The sequence below is a fragment of the Lissotriton vulgaris genome, chromosome 4_1 (assembly GCF_964263255.1).
Source record: "Lissotriton vulgaris chromosome 4_1, aLisVul1.2, whole genome shotgun sequence".
In the NCBI taxonomy this organism is placed as follows: domain Eukaryota; kingdom Metazoa; phylum Chordata; class Amphibia; order Caudata; family Salamandridae; genus Lissotriton; species Lissotriton vulgaris.
Window position 1 is genome coordinate 2119339767 of NC_141691.1, and position 19164 is coordinate 2119358930.

Consider the following 19164-nt stretch of genomic DNA (forward strand, 5'->3'; position numbering starts at 1 on the left):
ATTATCGCAGAAAAGTCTGCGATATTCATGTATTATCGAGAAAATGCTCTTAGCCATGTTATCCACCTCCCATTGGATAACATGGCTAAGAACTGCTCAGGGCAGGTGTTAGATTTTGGAGATATTCGCGCTTAGCGCGAATATCTCCAAAAGTTGGTAATAGGAGATAGCGATGTTAGGGACTGTTTCCAGTCGCTAACATCTTGGCACGCCACTTTGCATGTCATTAGTGATAAGTATCACTGACATGCAAAGCGGGGCCCAAGATGGTCGCTATCTCCTTTTAGCTGTCACTAACTGGTGTTAGCGACAGCTTGGTAATAGGGAGATAATTTTATCTCCGCTTTCATGGCTTTTAAAGCCAAAAAAGCGGAGATAAACCCTCTTGATAATATGCCCCTCGATTCCTTGGGGGTTTCAGCTGACAGGGCTTGGTATTGTGTTACATGGTAATTTTTCCAGGAAACGTCAGAGGGTCGATGCAGGGGTTCTAGAAGAGGTGATAAACCATTTAAGCCTCATGAACAAGCGCATGGTCTTTTAAAGATTTGTGAAGTACTTGGGGCGGCGGTGTGTGTGTGCTCTCTTTCAGGAGCGGGCGGGGGGGGCACTGCCAGCAACTTGCCAGGTCAGGTAGTGTTCAACACGTGCATCACCCTTTCTCTGCCTGCTATTGCGCTCCATGCTTCGGAAAGGTAAGAAAAAGAACGTGCATTTGAGTTTGAAATCTCCGATCCTGCAGCAGCACACTTCCAAAGCCCACACATGACAATAACCTGATTCAAGGCCCCATTCACCCGTTTTTAAAAAAATAGATAACACTCCAACAAAGTAAGATTATAAAACTTTATTAACTTTTAACTATAATGAACGGAACAAAAACTAAAAACATTTAAACATTTTTCAACCCAAAAAGCAACAATGGTTAGAAGCTGTCTTTTGTGCGAATAGTCTCAAGGCAGCACAACGTGCAGAGTTCTGGACGGCACCCAGGTGATGTCGCCTGGGTGCCGCACTGGTTTTGGGATCCTACAATGCAGCACAGAAAAACAGCGTGGGGCGTCCCGGGTGGTGCGGGGGGAGGCCTCGTCAGTAGCGGTCTGTTGTGCGAATAGTCCCAAGGCAGCAGAACGCGTTGAGATGTTGATGGCACTGTGTCCAGTGTCCCATGGCTGACACAACATGTACGACAGGCACCCAGGTGATGTCCAGTAAACTGCCGCACTGGTTTTGGTATCCTACAATGCTGCTCCGAAAATTGGCGTGCGGCGGCCCGGGGGGGGGGGGGGGCGTGGGGGAGGCGGCGTGAACGGGCCTCCCCAGGTGGCGGCCATCCAGCTGAGTTGCGCCCGCTCTTGCGGCTACAGCGTCTCGCTCACCATGTTGTTGAGTTGCTCCCACTCTTGCAGTGCAGCGATAGGCGGCTGCCACATGACTCTTAAAATGGCGGACGGCTCCTCGGTTTTGGGCCTGGTCCACTGAAATGGCCCTGGGACACCTTGGAACTCGGACGCTTGCCTGCTAGGGCTTGGGCTCCATTCTCGAAAAGCGTCCCCTCAGCCGTGAAGATTCTACAAAAGTCTTGGGGGCCCCCGACTCCCGCAGGCTTCCGGTGGGGAGCGGCTGCCATGATTGCTCGCGGAATGACCACGACGGAGCCACGAGATGGTGGTGCTCTCATGCTGACGCCAGCTTCAGTCTGAATGATCCAGAAACAAGGTGGGGCTTTCATCGTTTGGGAAAAAAAAATGTTCTAAACCAATGAAAAGTGTTATTTTTAGGTCATATGACCAAGCCTTCCATCTTTAGGAAACCAAAAGTAAAATGAACCAATGAAAAGTTTTATAAACAAGTCACATGACCTGTTATGCGGCATAGGGCTACAAAAAGCGTAGAAAATCCGTTGGCACGTGAGGCGGCGTCAGTAGCGGACCGATGTGCGAATAGGCCGAAGGCAGCACAACGCGCTGAGATCCGGATGGCACCGAGGTGGTGTCAAGCAAATTGCCGCACTGGTGTGGCCATCCTACAATGCTGCGCCGAAAGACGGCGTGTCCAGCTGAGTTCCGGTCACTCTTGCGGTACAGTGAGTCGAACGTGCCGAGATCCGGATGGCACCGAGGTGGTGTCCAGCAAATTGCCGCACTGGTGTGGCCATCCTACAATGCTGCGCCGAAAGATGGCGTGTTCAGCTGAGTTCCGGTCACTCTTCCGGCACAGTGACTCGAACGCGCCGAGATCCGGATGGCACCGAGGTGGTGTCCAGCAAGTTGCCGCACTGGTGTGGCCATCCTACAATGCTGCACCGAAAGTCGGCGTGGGGTGCCCCGTTGGCTTATGAGGTGATGTCAGTAGTGGACCGATGTGTGAATAGGTCGGAACCAGCACAAGGCGCCAAGATCCGAATGGCAAGTCCTGGATGTTGAGTGCCTCAGTTGAGAGTTCTGAGCAGTGCTTGTAAGACTGTCTGAAGCTTATTTGCACCTGCTGCAGCTTCACAATTGCCCTGGTGTGGCCAAAGGTCGCACATGACATAGGCGGTCGGCTCCCGAGGTCCGGCGGAACTTTTTTCCTTTTCCTTTCTGCTTCTTTTCCTACAATCCGTTTCATCTGAAGACACGACCAGGTCCCTGAATGTGTGCAGGGGGACGCTATTGATTGAATGAAAATGGCGGCTTGACACAAAGCTGACTCAAGCGTTACTGTTGATGCTATACAGACAAAAATTGGTTTTCAGTTTGTACATTCTTCAGGTTTTTTTTTTCCATCCAAGTCTGATTGAGAGTTTGTAGAAAAATGGCTTCAGATTTTCCACATACTACTCTTCAACATTCTTCCTAAATGTAACAATGTGAAACTCACTAGGAGAACTGCTGTTTCTGTTTCCTTTCAAAATGCTGCCAACAATATTTTCTGAATGGAAGACACCATCTTGTAGCATAAAGGGCTGAAAGGGGTTCTGGTCTGGGTGATGGTTGGTGGAGACATTTTGACTATATATTGGACCTGCCCGGCCTCGCCCAAAATGGCGCCGGTATAAATGGGACTCGTAACTCCTTGCCCGCAAATGTATATCTAGAAAATGTTATTGTAAGTGGCCCTGTCTTATTTTAATTACAAAATGTACGTCCACCGATTCCGCAACTGTTAGACACCTTTGTTCTTGCAACCTAATGGCCCGCTCGTTACGTTCTTCTACAGTGTAAATGTCTCCTCATCATATACGATTTCAGTTTGCTCCGTAGCCGGCCCACGTGGTTATAGGCCCGTATTTGTATACTGACATTTTCACAATAAAGGTTTTTAAAACAAAACACGGTAGTAGTATTTATATTGGTAAAGTTTTTACTTTTAGTCACTGTTTTCGAATCAGTAAAAGGCAAGTGAAATAAAGCAGTCCAATTACATGACGGATAAAAGGTATAATATGTAGGAACGCAGTAAAGAGAAATGGTCAAGGGCAGTTGTGTTTTTCATGTCTGCAACATAAAGTGATCGATAAGAATCTGATAATCAGGCGTATCGGCGACTAAGACAGCAGGCGGAATCTCTTTTACTCAACGGCTCCGTCATGGAAGGAAGAAACGCCCTTTTTCTCGAAAAAGGAATATATTTTACTTGCAAGACAGTTGTAAATTTTCCGGGAAAGTACATTAGCCTGGAATATTATAACATATGTTTGAAAAAAAAATATTGTTCGAAAACAATAAAAAGCGTATTTTTTAGGTCATATGACCAAGCTTTTCATCATTAAATTAACAAAAGTAAAATGAACCAATGAAAAGTTTTATTAACAAGTCACATGACCTGTTATGCTTACGTTACGCGCTGCGCGCCGCGCCTCGGATCACTTCCGGGTGCGCTAACGCGGCGTGTCATATAACGCATTACGCGACAACGTAGGTCAAGAATATAGTCAAAATGTCTCCACCAACCAGCGTTCGGAACACAACCCCTTTCAGCAGTCCAAAAAGTTCTGTTAAATGACAATAGAGGGGACAGGCAACAAGAACCATCAGTCAAAGAGGGGAGGGCAAGTTCTTCTCTTCCGGGTCATGTTGGGGCGCTACCGGAACTGATCGAATTGGTAGTCTACAGTGTTTCTGGATGTTTCAGACTAAAGCTGGCGTCAGCATGAGACCACTACCATCTCGTAGCTCCGTCGTGGCCATTCCACGAGCAATCATGGCAGCCGCTCCCCACCAGAAGCCTGCGGGAGTCGGAGGCCCCCAAGACTTTTGTAGAATCTTCACGGCTGAGGGGACGCTTTTTGAGAATGGGACCCAAGCCCTATCAGGGAAGCGTCCAAGTTCAAAGGTGTCCCAGGGCTATTTTAGTGGACCAGGCCCAAAACCGAAGAGCCGGCCGCCATTTTGAGAGTCCTGTGGCAGCCGCCTATCGCTGCACCGCAAGAGCGGGAGCAACTCAACTACATGATGAGCGAGACGCTGTAGTCACAAGAGCGGGCGGTAAACAGCTGAATGGCGGAAGAGGCACAGTGTAGCAAAAGCGGGCGGAATGGCAACTGAAACGGTAAAGGGGCGCCCCACTACAGCGTGTCTTCAGGTCAAACGGATTGTGGGACAAGGTTCAGAATTGAAGAGTCATCAAAAGGCAAAAAGTTCCGCCGGACCCCGGGAGCCGGCCGCCTATGTCGGGGGCGATCTCAGGCTACACCAGTGCTATAAGACTTGGGGAGGGTGTCGGAGCCAAGCGTCTTCTCCGAGTCCATGGCCATCACACCGCCCCTCAGGGGCCTCCGTCAAGCTGTTTAGGAAGGTAACATATCACATTGTTTTCTAATGCAGTCAGGTCCACAAACGACACTCACTTACTTTGAGAATAGTGAAGCTGCAGTAGGTGGAAATAAGCTTCAGACAGTGTTACAAGCACTGCTCAGAACTCTTAACTATGGCACCCAACATCCAGAACTTATGCCACTTGAGAATGGCAGTGACATCGAAGCAACTCAGGGACCAAAACCATTAACGTACTTTCACGTATGAAAATCTTACTTGGGGAGGGGGCAGGAGCGAAGCGCCCCCTCCCAGTCACGGCCACCACACCGTATGTTGAAAATTTGAAGCCATCGTTCTACAAAGTCAACCAAACTTGGATTGAAAAATCTAGAAAAATGTACAAACTGAAAACCAGTTTTGGTCTGCATAGCATCAGTAGCAACGCTTGAGTCAGCTTTGTGTCAAGCCGCCATTTTGATTCAACAAAGCACAGGCATTGAAAAAGGCTCAAACTCAGAACTCTGAACTATGGCACCCAACATCCAGGAGCTTGCCATCCGGATCTTGGAGCCTTGTGCTGCTTTCGACCTATTCACACATCGGTCCACTACTGACATCATCTTATAAACCAACGTTATGTAAATAGTTTTTTAATAAAATGTTTTACCCTGTTTCTTTGCTGGTGTGTTGTCTATATTTTTAATATTTGCATAGGGTTTGTCGTTATTTTGTGCGGGATGGGTGATGGAGCCGAGCTGTCTTGCAGCCCTCATGGTGTGGAGCTCAGTTCATCTCACTATTTTCGTATTTCTCATGAAGGGTTGTTCCTAATATTTCTATTTTAGCGAGGTCAAACAGAGATCCAATTAGTGGCCTACTGATTTTGCTCGATTACTTTTATTTTTTTACACGATTTTTCACTATCTGCAAAGACTAAACAGAGTATTGCGACTTTGTGCTTGTTTGTAAATAGAGAATGATCCAAAGAGAACCAATTCTAAAACAGTAAATGCTTGGACAACAATCAATCAAATGGAGAGACAAGCAGGCACGACGGATTACAACGGGGGCAAAGGCTTGCGTTAACTACCGTTCACTATCTGCAAAGAGAGAGTACTACTAAGAGAAAAGAGGGGAGTGGGGGGGGCAGCGTTCAAAGCACATCAGCGTGCATAAATACGAAAATGTTTTTATCTATCACGTACTTGACATTTTAAAGCTTTTCATATTTGCTATTAAAAAACCAATGAAATTCACAGAAAAAACCATAGGTTATAGTGGATTTATAGTTAGGAATTTGCATTTACAAAACCTTGAAAATTCAATGAAAAAACCATTGGTTTTAGGCCATATATAGTTAGGGATTTGCATTTACAAAACCTTATTTTACTCGCATAAAACCATTGAAATTCCATATATAGTTATAAGCGCTAACTATATATCGCGCACCCGCAATCCACTGCTGATGATGTCACATATTACATCATTCATGACATGGTTAGTGACATCACTGATGACATCACTGATGACATCTCAAATGACATCACTGATGACATCACTGATGACAACATCCAGTGACTGTATGTTTCTGTAAAGTTAAAATATGTCTTACATATTGAAGAATGAGTGGATGTATAAGTGTCTGGATGAAGGATTTAGTAGGTGCATGACTGACTGTATGAGTGAGTGATTAAATGTGTCTCACTGAGTGCATGGGTTAGTGACTAAACTGTCTTAATTTGTGCATCAGTATGTCTGTTGTTGTGTAAGCTGCTGCATGTGTTGATCAGTAGCTATAAGAGTGGCTATATGGGTTATTGATTGGTTGCCCAAGTATTTGAATGGGAGGCTGAGTGTGTGTGTGGGTGGCTGGGAGGTGTGTGACTCTGTGCATAGATGTGTAAGCAGTTGATTCACTAGGTGTATGAGTTCAAGAGTGCATGTGGAAACAGCTATATGGGCGGTTGACTGTGCATGGGTGTGTTGGTGAGTGAATGGATATCTTAGTGCTACATGTGCAAGTAAGTATGTATGTAAAACACAATACATGTGAGAGTTGACATATATAAATAACTGTGGATAAGAGCCAGTGAATGTGTGAGTGGCTGTATGAATCACTGTGAGCTTGTATCAGGGATTGTATAAGAGAGTAAATATGTGTTACTATATGTTTGAATAAGTAAAGTGTGTATAACTATATAGTTGAGGAAATGGAGTTGTGATTGATTCTTTGCATGACTGACTAGGTGTGTGAGTAACTCCATGGATGTGTGACAGTCTGTGAGTGCCTGTTTACACTGAGTGTATCTAAGGTTATATTAGAGTCTGAAGATGTATTATCACATAAATGATATCATCAGTGGTGTAATCAGTAATGTCAAATGAGATGTCAGTGATGTCATCAGTGATGTCATTTGAGATGTCATCAGTGATGTCATCAGTGATGTCACTAACCATGTCATGAATGATGTAATATGTGACATCATCAGCAGTGGATTGCGGGTGCGCGATATATAGTTAGCGCTTATAACTATATATGGAATTTCAATGGTTTTATGCGAGTAAAATAAGGTTTTGTAAATGCAAATCCCTAACTATATATGGCCTAAAACCAATGGTTTTTTCATTGAATATATATATATTTACTTCATTTGTATAATAATGATTTTCATAACTCCCTTAATATACATTTTTCCATTTTTCCAACCCAATTCGATTTTGTCACCACTCTACAGAATAGTAATGGTCTGGACACAAAAGTCGGCATCGTCTTGGGTTGTGATTTTAATGCTAAACTCCCTAGTGAAGACATTGTGGCTCTAATGTCAGGGAGCAGAGGACAAACTTGTCATAGGGGCACAGTACTAAAGGAATACTTGCAGAACCACATTTTACGTAATATCATAGACATAGCTCCTGTAATCAATGACATTATCTCACCTGAGCCGACATTCAGAAGGAGGGGTTGCACTGGTGCTATTGACTATATTTTTGTTTCTCCTGCCTTTGAACAGTTTCTAGTGAAAGCAGTAGTTGTCCCCACACATCATGGTGACCATAACCCAATCAAAGCTGTGTTTAAATTGTCCCAGAGGCCGAGACCTAAATCAGAATGTGGCGCAAGGTATTTGGCACCCTCAAGTGACAACTTAAGACTAGTTTTGCAAGGGGTTAACAATGCGGACCTGTGCCATATGGTAGTCAGGGATAACCTGGAACTCCTAAACTCCTGCTTCTCTGAACAGGAACCCAGTCTCGAGGTGATTAGAGCATTTGTTAAACTTTGCGAGTCCATAAAGTCTGTGCTATCAAAACCTCCCGCCGCCTTGCAGCAAGGTCCTAGATGATTCAATGGTGAGTCCTCAGCAATTAATAGACAACTACGAAAGGCCCTATCTACCAACCCAAGGTGCCCTCTTCTAATTAAGACACTTAAATAGAAGTATAAGCTGGCCTTATTGCTCAGGAAGGATGAACTACTATCAGATCAATGGGCTGCCCTTGCTAATGCCGCCACACTAAGGAATTGGAATCATTTTGGGCTGTCGTTAAAGATATGTGATCCTTGGGCTATCACACCAATCAGTTGCAATATAACTAGTGAGGCCTGGGAAGCTCATTTCTCGAAGATATACACCGCCATCTCACATAAGGAAGACCTTCTTGGGCCCCTATAGGGATCTCAATATCCTTATCTGAAGCTGAGGAAGCCATACATCAGAGTCCGGGAAATAAGGCCCCTGGTCCTGATGGGTTACCAATTGGCCTAATTAAATATAAAATTGAATTCTGGACCCATCTGCTGCTGAATGTTTTAATAACTTATCCTGCGTCCCTCTGCCTGCACCTGGTTAACTAGCAGCATCGTCTCAATTTTTAAAAAGGGTGACCACTCCCAACTCAGCTGTTATAGACCAATCTCCCTGATCGACAACACTCTCAACATCTTAGGGAGGGTCTTATATAACAAGATCAAAACTTGGTCTGAAGACAATCTTTATGTTACAACCATGTCTAATGCGTTTTAGGAGCAGCCTAAGCAAGATTGAGCAATGACTTAACCTTAATTTAATAATTGGAAAATACATCATTGCACCAAAGTCACCCTTTTACCTGGCCTTTATGGATTTGACCTCAGCTTTGACTATGTAAATCGGTCACCACTGTGGTCAACCCTGGTAGTCTATGAGTTAGACAAGGCCCTGGTACACTTTTTAGCACACCTTCATAAGGATCTGAGAGACTGAGTCAGGTTTAACACCAGGGGTGAGGTCTCTAATGACATCGAGATTGAGAGAGGTCAGGCTGGGATGTGTCTTGGCCCCCTTACTTTTTATACAAGGGAGGGAATCCTAAACCCATGCGCACTATGTCTGAAAAGTGGTATGGTCAGGAACTAAAATCACTTAAAAGGAAATGCACTATGCTCGAACACAAATGGAGGCTAACGAGATCCCAAGAGACCAGGGCAACTTACAAAAAAGAGCTGTCGCAATATACCAAAGCCATTAAAAAGGCAAAAAAGGACTACTTTTCCAATAGAATCCTAGAAAAGAAAGACTCCTCCAAAGAGCTCTTTAAAATTGTCAAAGAGCTATGCTGCCCGCCCAGCTTATCATCTAATCTGGTTCCCTCGCAAATCAGCTGTGATAAAATGAACAACTTCTTTTGTGAAAAGATAGACAAGATCTATTCTTCCTTCCCCAATCCTGAGACGGGCCTCTCAGGGGAATACGAGCCACCTACCTCCCATGCCCACTGTACCAGCTTCGGCCCATTCTCCGAAGAGGAAGTAGGCAAAGCAATGCTCGAAATAAAATCCGCTCCCCCTTGGACCCTTGCCCCCACCATATCTTCCGTCAACTCATTCCTCTGATTTGCCCTGCAGTAACCCAGGTGCTGAATCACTCATTAGAAACAGCAGAATTTCCATCCAGCTGGAAGAACGCTACAGTCACCCCCCTTCTAAAAAAAGCAGGTCTTGATATCAACAACCCGGCCAACTACAGACCCATTTCCCAACTTCCCTATCTGTCGAAAGTACTAGAGAAACTGGTCAACAGACAATTGGTCAGTTTTCTCGAAACAAACAACCTCCTAGACATTACACAAACAGGATTTAGGGCCAACAACAGCACTGAAACTACTCTCCTTGCTGTGCTTGATAACATCAGAATGCATGTGGACAAGGGGAAAACAGTTGCCCTAATCCTGTTAGACCTCTCGGCAGCATTCGACACTGTCCCCCACAATCTGCTCCTGGAAACCTTGGCATCCAGGGGCATCAGGGACAGAGCATTGGGATGGCTGCGGTCTTTCCTATCGGAAAGATCACAATCAGTGCACTTGGGCAACTTCTCATCCCCGCGCCGGACTATCAAATACGGGGTCCCGCAAGGGGCCTCGCTAAGCCCTACCATGTTTAATGTTTTCGTGTCTTCCCTTGCTGAAGTTGGCAGAAGGTGGGGTGTCGAAATCTGCTCATATGCTGATGACACCCAGCTTACTGTAATTTTAGACGAGGAGGATAACCCCAAGGACAGGCTTATAAACTGTCTCTCTGATTTGGCTGACTGGATGCACAAGCACTATCTCAAGCTTAATGCAGACAAATCAGAGATACTGCTGTTCGGAGGCCATACTGAACTGTGGAACGACACCTGGTGGCCGGTAGCCCTGGGTGTCCCTCCTGCCCCGACATCGACAGCGAAGAACCTTGGAATAACGATTGACACCTCCCTTTCCATGAAAACGCATGTAGCCACTATATGGGGCAAAGGCTTTGCAACCCTGAAAATGCTCAAAAGAGTCTTTCCATGGGTCCCAATGGAGTGCCGAAGAATCTTAGTTCAGTCTCTCCTGATGAGTAGGCTGGACTATGGGAACTCCTTGTTCGTTGGCATGGCGGAGTACCTATTCACCAAACTCCAATTGGTGCAGAACGCAGCAGCCAAGGCCATCTGTATGAAAAGGAAATACGACTCGGCCTCAAACTGTCTGCGTGATCTGCACTGGCTGCCAATGAAACAGAGAGCAACTTTCAAAATGCTATGCATCACTCACAGAGCACTGCACCAGACAGGACCGCTCATTCTGAGAAAAAGGATTCACTTCTACACTCCCACTAGAAACCTCCGCTCTCAACTTTCGGCGCTAGCTAGCGTCCCTCGGGTAAAAAGAGCCAGGATGGGCGAACGAGCCTTTTCCCACGCCGCAGCAAAGAAGTGGAACGAACTGCCTGTGGCCCTCCGACTCACAGAATGCCACCTGGCATTTAGGAAAAAACTAAAAACTCTCCTTTTCCCCCACTTCGACTAAATCAAGCAACGATGCCCACTTCACCCGTTCTCTAGCAAATTTAGCGCCGTGATATCCCTTTGGGATGATTGTTAGCGCTCTACAAGAAACCTAAATAAAATAAATAAATAAAATACATATATATATCAACAACTTACATAAAACATTGATTGTGGTAACCAGCAATGTCCCCAGAGTTAACAGTAATATTCTCCCTGCACTACTATACGCCGACAATGCTGTTTTAATGGACCGCATACCCAATGCCCTACGACTTTTAGTACAGTATTTTGTTGATTTTATGGCCACCCTAGATTTATGTACCAATTCAAAGAAATCTTTTATAATGGCCTATGGGCAAATGAAGTGCCTTTTAAATTCTGTCTCTGTGGGCAACCAGAGTTCAGAACGCACTAGCACTTCCCCTATTTGGATTTTTTTTTTGCTGCTAATGGTACCTGGTCTGACCACATGGCCTTCTGCAGGAACACGTTTATCAAAGCCAATAACTCGGTTCTCAACCAAGGACAACAGGGGCCGTTCTAGCTATTTTAATTTTTTACTTTCAGTGCATTCCTACAGCCACTTATGGCACGTACCTTTGGGGAATCTTCAGGTGCTGCAGTATCCAGCTTGAGGAAAACAGGTTTTGCTGCAAACTTTTGGGTGTCCCAATCTCCATGTCCCAATATTTTTGCCATAGTGAACAGAATCTTCATTACCTCGAAGGTTACATGCAGGCACGCCCTGCCCTATTTTGGCTAGCTATCTGGAAAAATCAAGCAGCAACCCTCATACAGGAGATTATAGAAGACTGCCTTAAATGTGAAAAGGGAATGAACATCCCATGGCTAGCAGAGGTGCGCTCAAGTCTAAGCAGGGTTAATTATGAACATATTTTCACAAATTCAAATGAGGCAGACACTTAGCCAAAGAGGCATACGCACAGCACTTTACAGGCACTACAGCAAGATAAGACTAGACATGGAGTCGAATAAACCAACTGTAGCTGCTTTTCTGTAAATTGAGAACACCTCTTACCAGCTGACTAGTTAACTTACAAAACCTTTTGGCCGGTGGGAAAGGGGAGAGGGGACTTCTCTTTCGCTTAAGAGTGGGCACTGTGAAATGTTTACTCTGTTTCCCTCTCGGCTTCCATGTCAACCTTGATCTCCTGCCATGCCCGTGTGATGCCCAAAGTGGGCAATCTATATTACATTTCCTATTTTTCTGTAAGTTTTTTTAATAAGTAGCTAAATGGTTCCTCATACCTTATTTTAAAAATAATTCACCTATTCATCTTTAAACCGCATACAGATGTATTCTCCTCTGTAAGATAACGAATTGGACTTTCGAGTAGGTGCCTTTCTAAAAACTGCTGTGCAAGCCCGCAAAACTATTTGAACTTTATGAATAATGTTTTTTAACTTACCTGATTTTATATATTACATCACGATGCAATTGTTTTTTTTTATGTGCTGAAATGTGATTTGTGCTTTTATGGATATGTATTTATCCAAATAAAGAATTGAATTGATTGTTCATTGAATAGATACCTTCCGAAAAAGAACAGGAGCACAAGTCCCATACAGTCACCAAACCATGCTTGCTCACAAAGACAAGCTTTGATGCAATGCGACAACAATGTCCAGCAGCTGGAGTTTTCGAATTCACTGCTCTTTAAACTATACAGCCTCTCTTCCTGGCCAGCAGAAGAAACAGGATACAATCACAAAACTCCAGGAATACTTTTACAACAGGCACATGGCCATGTTTACAATCAAAGACTTAGCAGCAGTTGTCTGGCACTGTAATGTTAAACAGAAACTGTCCCAGTGGTTAAAGGCGGTTAAAAGATCTCATCAGAGCACCACGGAGCGTGCTCCAGTGAAGAACTGCAATCACCTCGAGTTTATGGTACAGAATGCGCCAACAAACAAACATCACAAAGAAAAAAAAACAATTTTATGGGAAACAAACACTTGACACAGAAAATAATTCAATCTTTAAACTGAACAATATAAAAAAGAATCTGAAAATGTGTTAAAAGTTCCACCAACTAAAACAGAGATAAACATTCACGTTTTAAATGCATGCAGCCAAGGGAAGACAAGTATCAGTAAGTGCTGTGCAGCCTTAATGTAAGAAAAAAAGCTCCACAACTTTTGGACCCAGTGCCATTGTACCTGCTGCATCATTCAAATTATGACCCTACTGTCTGCAAGATAACAGTACTTGTGACTGCCTGTTTATTTATAAAATATACCAATAATCGGTGTTTAGTGGGGTGCCAGAACGTTTCTTCTCAGTACCATTGCACCTGCTGCACTATTGAATTCATAGCCCCAGGCATGGTAGATAACTGCACTTATGACAGTATTTTTCGTCATAAAATATAGCAAAATTTGGTGTTTAAAGGAGTTATGACAACTTTTGGCCCCGGTGCCACTGCACAATTTAAATCATGGCCCTATTGTCTACAAGATAACAGTACTTGTGACTGGCTGTTTATTTACAAAATATACCAATAATCGTTGTTCAGTGGGGTGCCTGGAGCTTTTGATGCCGGTGTCATTGCATCTGCTGCACCCGTGTAATCATGACCCTAATGCCTATTAGATACCTGCACCTGTGACTGTCTGATTAGTAGAAAAATGTAACAATAATCTCTGTTTAGGGGGGTCCTTAGAGCTTTTTGCCCCGGTGCCACTGCTCCCGCTGCAGCATTCACATCATGCCCTTTTTAACTGCAAAGTGACTGCAATTGTGACTGCCTGTTTAGTAGTAAAATTTAACAATATTAGGTGTTTAGTGGCCGCAAGATAACTGCAATTGTGACTGTGTGTTTAGTAGTAACAAACACCGATATTTGATTTTACAGAAGTTATGACAACTTTTGGCCCCTGTGCCACTGAACCTGCTGCATCATTTCAATCATTAAGAAAAGCACAGAGAGGCAGCATAGATATTTAAAAAAAACACAAATGTACAATAGACAAATCTGTCTGGACTTTTCAGTGATGTTATATGTGATCTTTGAATTGATTTTTAGACCACTTATAGCTTAAGATGATGGAACAATACAGCCAACGCTTTTCACCCTAAATTAGGCTTCCTCGGGGCAATAGTCAAAGTGCCCCAATCCTATAATGATTCAGAAAAGGGGGTGGTGATGAACAGAGTGTCTGAATAAAGCAGACCACCCTTACCCAGTCCAAAGATCAGGGCTATATCCATCACCGTTTTTCAGCTCACTGCACCATCCCAGCTCAGAACCTGAATACATGCAAATTAGTCTGTCCCTGGCCCAGTGCATCATGGGAACAGGGCAAACAAAACTACCAAGCCAATTCTTATACTGGGAAGGAAACAAGCTACCCGGGACAGACTGATTTGCATATAGCCAGGTTCTGAGCTGGGATGGGGCAGTGAGATAAATAACGGTGATGGATCAAGCCCTGATCTTTGGACTGGGTAAGAGTGGTCTGATTAATTCAGACACTCTGTTCATCACCACCTCCTTTTCTGAATCGTTTTTGGCCACTATAGGTGTGGCAGGGTATACTCAGACATGAGTCCCTTTCTCACTGCACCATCAGGATTCAAGCAAGCCGGGCCAACGACGGCTGAAATGCCAGAAACCGGTCCCCGGTAGCTTGTCTCCTTTCTGGTGAAGAATTGGCTTGGTAGTTTAGTCTGCCCTGTTCCCATGATGCACTGGGCCAGGGACAGACTGATTTGCATATAGCCAGGTTCTGAGCTGGGATGGTGCAGTGAGATAAATAACGGTGATGGATCAAGCCCTGATCTTTGGACTGGGTAAGAGTGGTCTGATTAATTCAGACACTCTGTTCATCACCACCTCCTTTTCTGAATCGTTTTTGGCCACTATAGGTGTGGCAGGGTATACTCAGACATGAGTCCCTTTCTCACTGCTCCATCAGGATTCAAGCAAGCCTGGCCAACGACGGCTGAAATGCCAGAAACCGGTCCCCGGTAGCTTGTCTCCTTTCTGGTGAAGAATTGGCTTGGTAGTTTAGTCTGCCCTGTTCCCATGATGCACTGGGCCAGGAACAGACTGATTTGCATATAGCCAGGTTCTGAGCTGGGATGGGGCAGTGAGATAAATAACGGTGATGGATCAAGCCCTGATCTTTGGACTGGGTAAGAGTGGTCTGCTTAATTCAGACACTCTGTTCATCACCACCCCCTTTTCTGAACCAATCCTATAATGGTCAGTGAAGTCCAAGGATCATTATATCATGCACTCAAGTCACCACTTAAAATATTCAGTATGCGAAGTGCATTCCAAGTTCAAAAATTCTTCTGTTCACTATGATGACGGACACTCTTAGGGTTAGAAAGGTAATCCGCAATAGTCACTTCCTTTCAAGCTCCCGTATAACGCCATGCTTCTCGGCTGATGGTGGGCCGAGAGGCACGGCGTTATATGGGAGCCTGAAATGAAGTGACTATCGTGTATTACCTTTCTAACATTGTTGGACGTAGCCCTCTATGCAGGGACTGCCCACGCCTTTTGCCTTCAACCACTTGGTTTCTGAACACATATTTGTGTCTTTTAGGGCTGCTAACCAGTGTAACAATGCTTATGCCCTCTCCTTTAAACATGATGAAATCGTCTTACATCCAATTGGCACATGTTCAAGGCCTTCCATTGCAGCCTGAGTGTGCAGTTTTAAAATGCCATTTTAACCTGGCAAATAAACCTTTTGTCAGGACTAAACCTTCTTTTTTAATGCATATAAGTCACCACTAGGGTAGGCCCTAAAAAGCTCATAGGGCAGTGTGCATTGTATTAAAAAAGCTGCACATGTATTTTTTAGTGTTACATGTCCTGCTATTGAAAAACTCAAAAATTCATTTTTCTGTACTGCAACTCCTACCTCTCCCATAGGATTACACTGGTTTACCTTATTACATTTTTAAGTGATAACATTTGATTGGAAGCAGGTAGGATAGTTATATCTGGTGCCTGAGGAATGGATTTTGTTTTGGGCTTCAGGGACATCACAAGCTCCTGAGACCTCCTGCATCTGCCCATCTAACTGAGCCTGCAACTGGAATTCTCTTTGCCCCACTGGACACTGATGGAGTGGGTTCCTGATCCTAAAGAGGTGCCCCTCCAGGTTTGGACTCTTATTGTGGGATCAGTTGAGCTCCTCTTTCAGAAAGGAAAAACTCCCTAAGTATTGTACTCTTTGCAACTGCAAATGGGTCTGTTTTGGCCATGATCCTGCCCCCATGCCAACTGCTGAGATGATCCTCCCCTGAACGTGATTCTTCGGAATGCAGCAACTGCCATTGACTAAACGGAACTCTATGAACTGGACTTAAGACGTTAACTTTTTCAATGGGACTAATCTAGTTCCTGTATCTGGTCTAATCCCCTTCGTGATCGGCCAGAACTTGTGACTTTCACCCGGTCTCCTACACCCAGATAGCTGTGAGTGGCATTGTTTACGTTCAGGTACAATACTTACCTAAAACCTTTAAAATTGCAAATGTCTAGTTCTACTAGTTTAATTTGTATCGTTTTTGGTGTCAAATACTTTATTACATTTTACTTTCTTTTTCTTATTTGTTGTGGGATTTTTCTTGTGTTGCGTTTTCACTTTATTACTAATTGTGTCCTGCTGCATAAATACTTCACTCATTGCCTCTAAGATCAACGTGACTGCGTTCTTGCCAAGCTACCAAAGGATTAAGCATAGGTTAATGTAGTGACTTTTTGTGGTTCACCCTGACAAGGATTGTGGCTGTTGCTTGAATAGGGTCTCATGATTCATGGAACGATTTAGATAAATAAAGTGCTGGATTTTCTCGCCTGAAAAATCAATGTTATGCCAGAAATAAATAAAATGAATGTAGGAGAGACCACGCTGGCCAGTCAAAGAAGTACTTTGTATCATTGTCAGCAATAAAAAATACCCGGATGTAGAAAGCAAAAACACCTAACCAGGAAGAACTAAGTAAAATGTCAAGTCTTGTTAAGTGAACATTCCTTTGTGGAATCTTATCAAACAATAAATAAGAAAGGAACAAACCCACCGTCGGACACTCTATATTAAAAAAATGACTATGAATGAGTAATTAGGCAAATAATGGTATTATAGAAAATGATTATCAACAGGAAAGCACCTTCTACGTATAAAAGAAAACATCAGGTAACCTTTGTGGATAACACTCTGTTGTGCGTGAAATAGTTAAAACTGTGAGTCATCCCCATTGCAAATGCCTCAGATTTGGTGGTGGTAATTCCACACACCAGGAGTTACAGGGAACTGCAGAGATAAAGAACTAGGTATTGCAGATGGGACCCTGAGGTGCCATGAAAATTGGGAATTACAATGAGAATTTGTAATTCTGGACTGGATCCCCCCCGAAAATCACAATATTCCCCGAAAGTTACAATTGATGCTTTTGAACATTTTAGCACCCCAAATCTCTTGGTGAAACAAAATGGGTCCATGGTATTTCTGTGGATCTGGTAATGCCGATGGCGCAGGTACCTCTGGATACCATCACCAATGGAAGAAGCAGTCATTCGTAATGTAGGCCTAGTGCTTCTACAAGGAAGGGGTGAGACATATGAACTAGTGGTTCACTACAACACATCTGTATTTGAATCTCAGCATCCCAGCTTGGTCAGCCTGTGTGCTCCTGGATAAAACACTCAGAAACTCCTGTAGCTCAGTTAGCTTTCCTCTGTGTGCTATATAAGACAATGTACGTGTTTGTTAGACCTGTCAGCATTAAGCTGGTCTTCGCCCAAACCTTTTGCCTCTTTACCTCCTTTTGTGTGCTGAAATTAGTTTATGTTGACCGTAGGACTCTGTGCACTTTGACACTGCTAATCAGTGCTAAAGTACTTTTGCTTACTCCCTAAACATGGTTTGCTTGTCGAACAATTCATTGGCATATTTATTTTGCTTATATGTCAATTATAGAGTGGTATACCATATAACCAGTGCCTGTAAATTAAATGCTCCCAGTGGGCCTGCAGCAATTATTATGCCGCTCACTTACGTAGCACCTTAAAACATGTTCCAGGCCTGCCATTGTAGCCTGAATGAGGTTTACAACTGCTAATTCGACTTGGCAATATAACCTCTTTGCCAAGCCTTAAACTCCCCTTTTATTGTATAGATGTCACTCCTAAGGTAGGCTCTACATAGCTAATAGGGCAGAGTGCATTGTAATTAAATGGTTAGACATGCACTTAGAAGTTTTACATGTCCTGATATTGAAATAGTCCTAAATGTGTTGTGAGACCAAACTTTCCGATGTGATAATCTTGGGTTGCCTTGTGACATTTATTAAGTGCTAACTTTGATTGAAACCAGGTAGCCAGTTCATGTTGGGTATCTAGGAAATTGTAATGAAAAATCCTTTTTAATCGTAAAGTCAGATTTTTTATTACAATTTTGAAAAATGGCGCTTTTAGAAAATTGCCATTTTTCTACACTTACCACTTTGTGCCGGCAGCCTGTCTAAGTCATATGACTGGGTGTAACTCCATTCAAGTTTATTTTCATATGGAATTCCTACGGAAGTCCACTAAATGATACAATAAAACAGTCATGTAAGGCAGCAAAGTGCAAAGTGCAATATACAAGAAACAGGGAGAGACAGAACTTTCCTAACAAGCAAAAGTAAAAATATTGCAATGCATATACAACAGGTTGAGAAAAAGTTAAAAGTATTAAATCCAGAGAAGTACAGTTAAAATGTCCTAATAGATAGCTCAAAAACTTTTTAAAAATTGATAAATCCTGTTACAAAGCATTTCATTTGGTGGGGACAAAATGAATGAGCAGGCCTTGTGCGAAGAATGAATGTTAAATTTGAGGTATGAAAGTCGTAGGAAAATGTGCCTAGCCTTTTGCAACTCCGGACACACAAATAGCAAGTGATTAAAATCTCTAACTTGTAAACAATACATTTTGCAGATTCTCTCTTTTTTCTGTATTTTCACATAAATACTGTTACTTTCTTGCAAGGGCAACAAATACAACAATAGCATCAGTCTTCTGATCTTTGGGGCAGGTTCGAAATTAGATAGGGCTGTGGTTTGTTTCCCAAAGCACTCCCACAAACCACCTTGTTA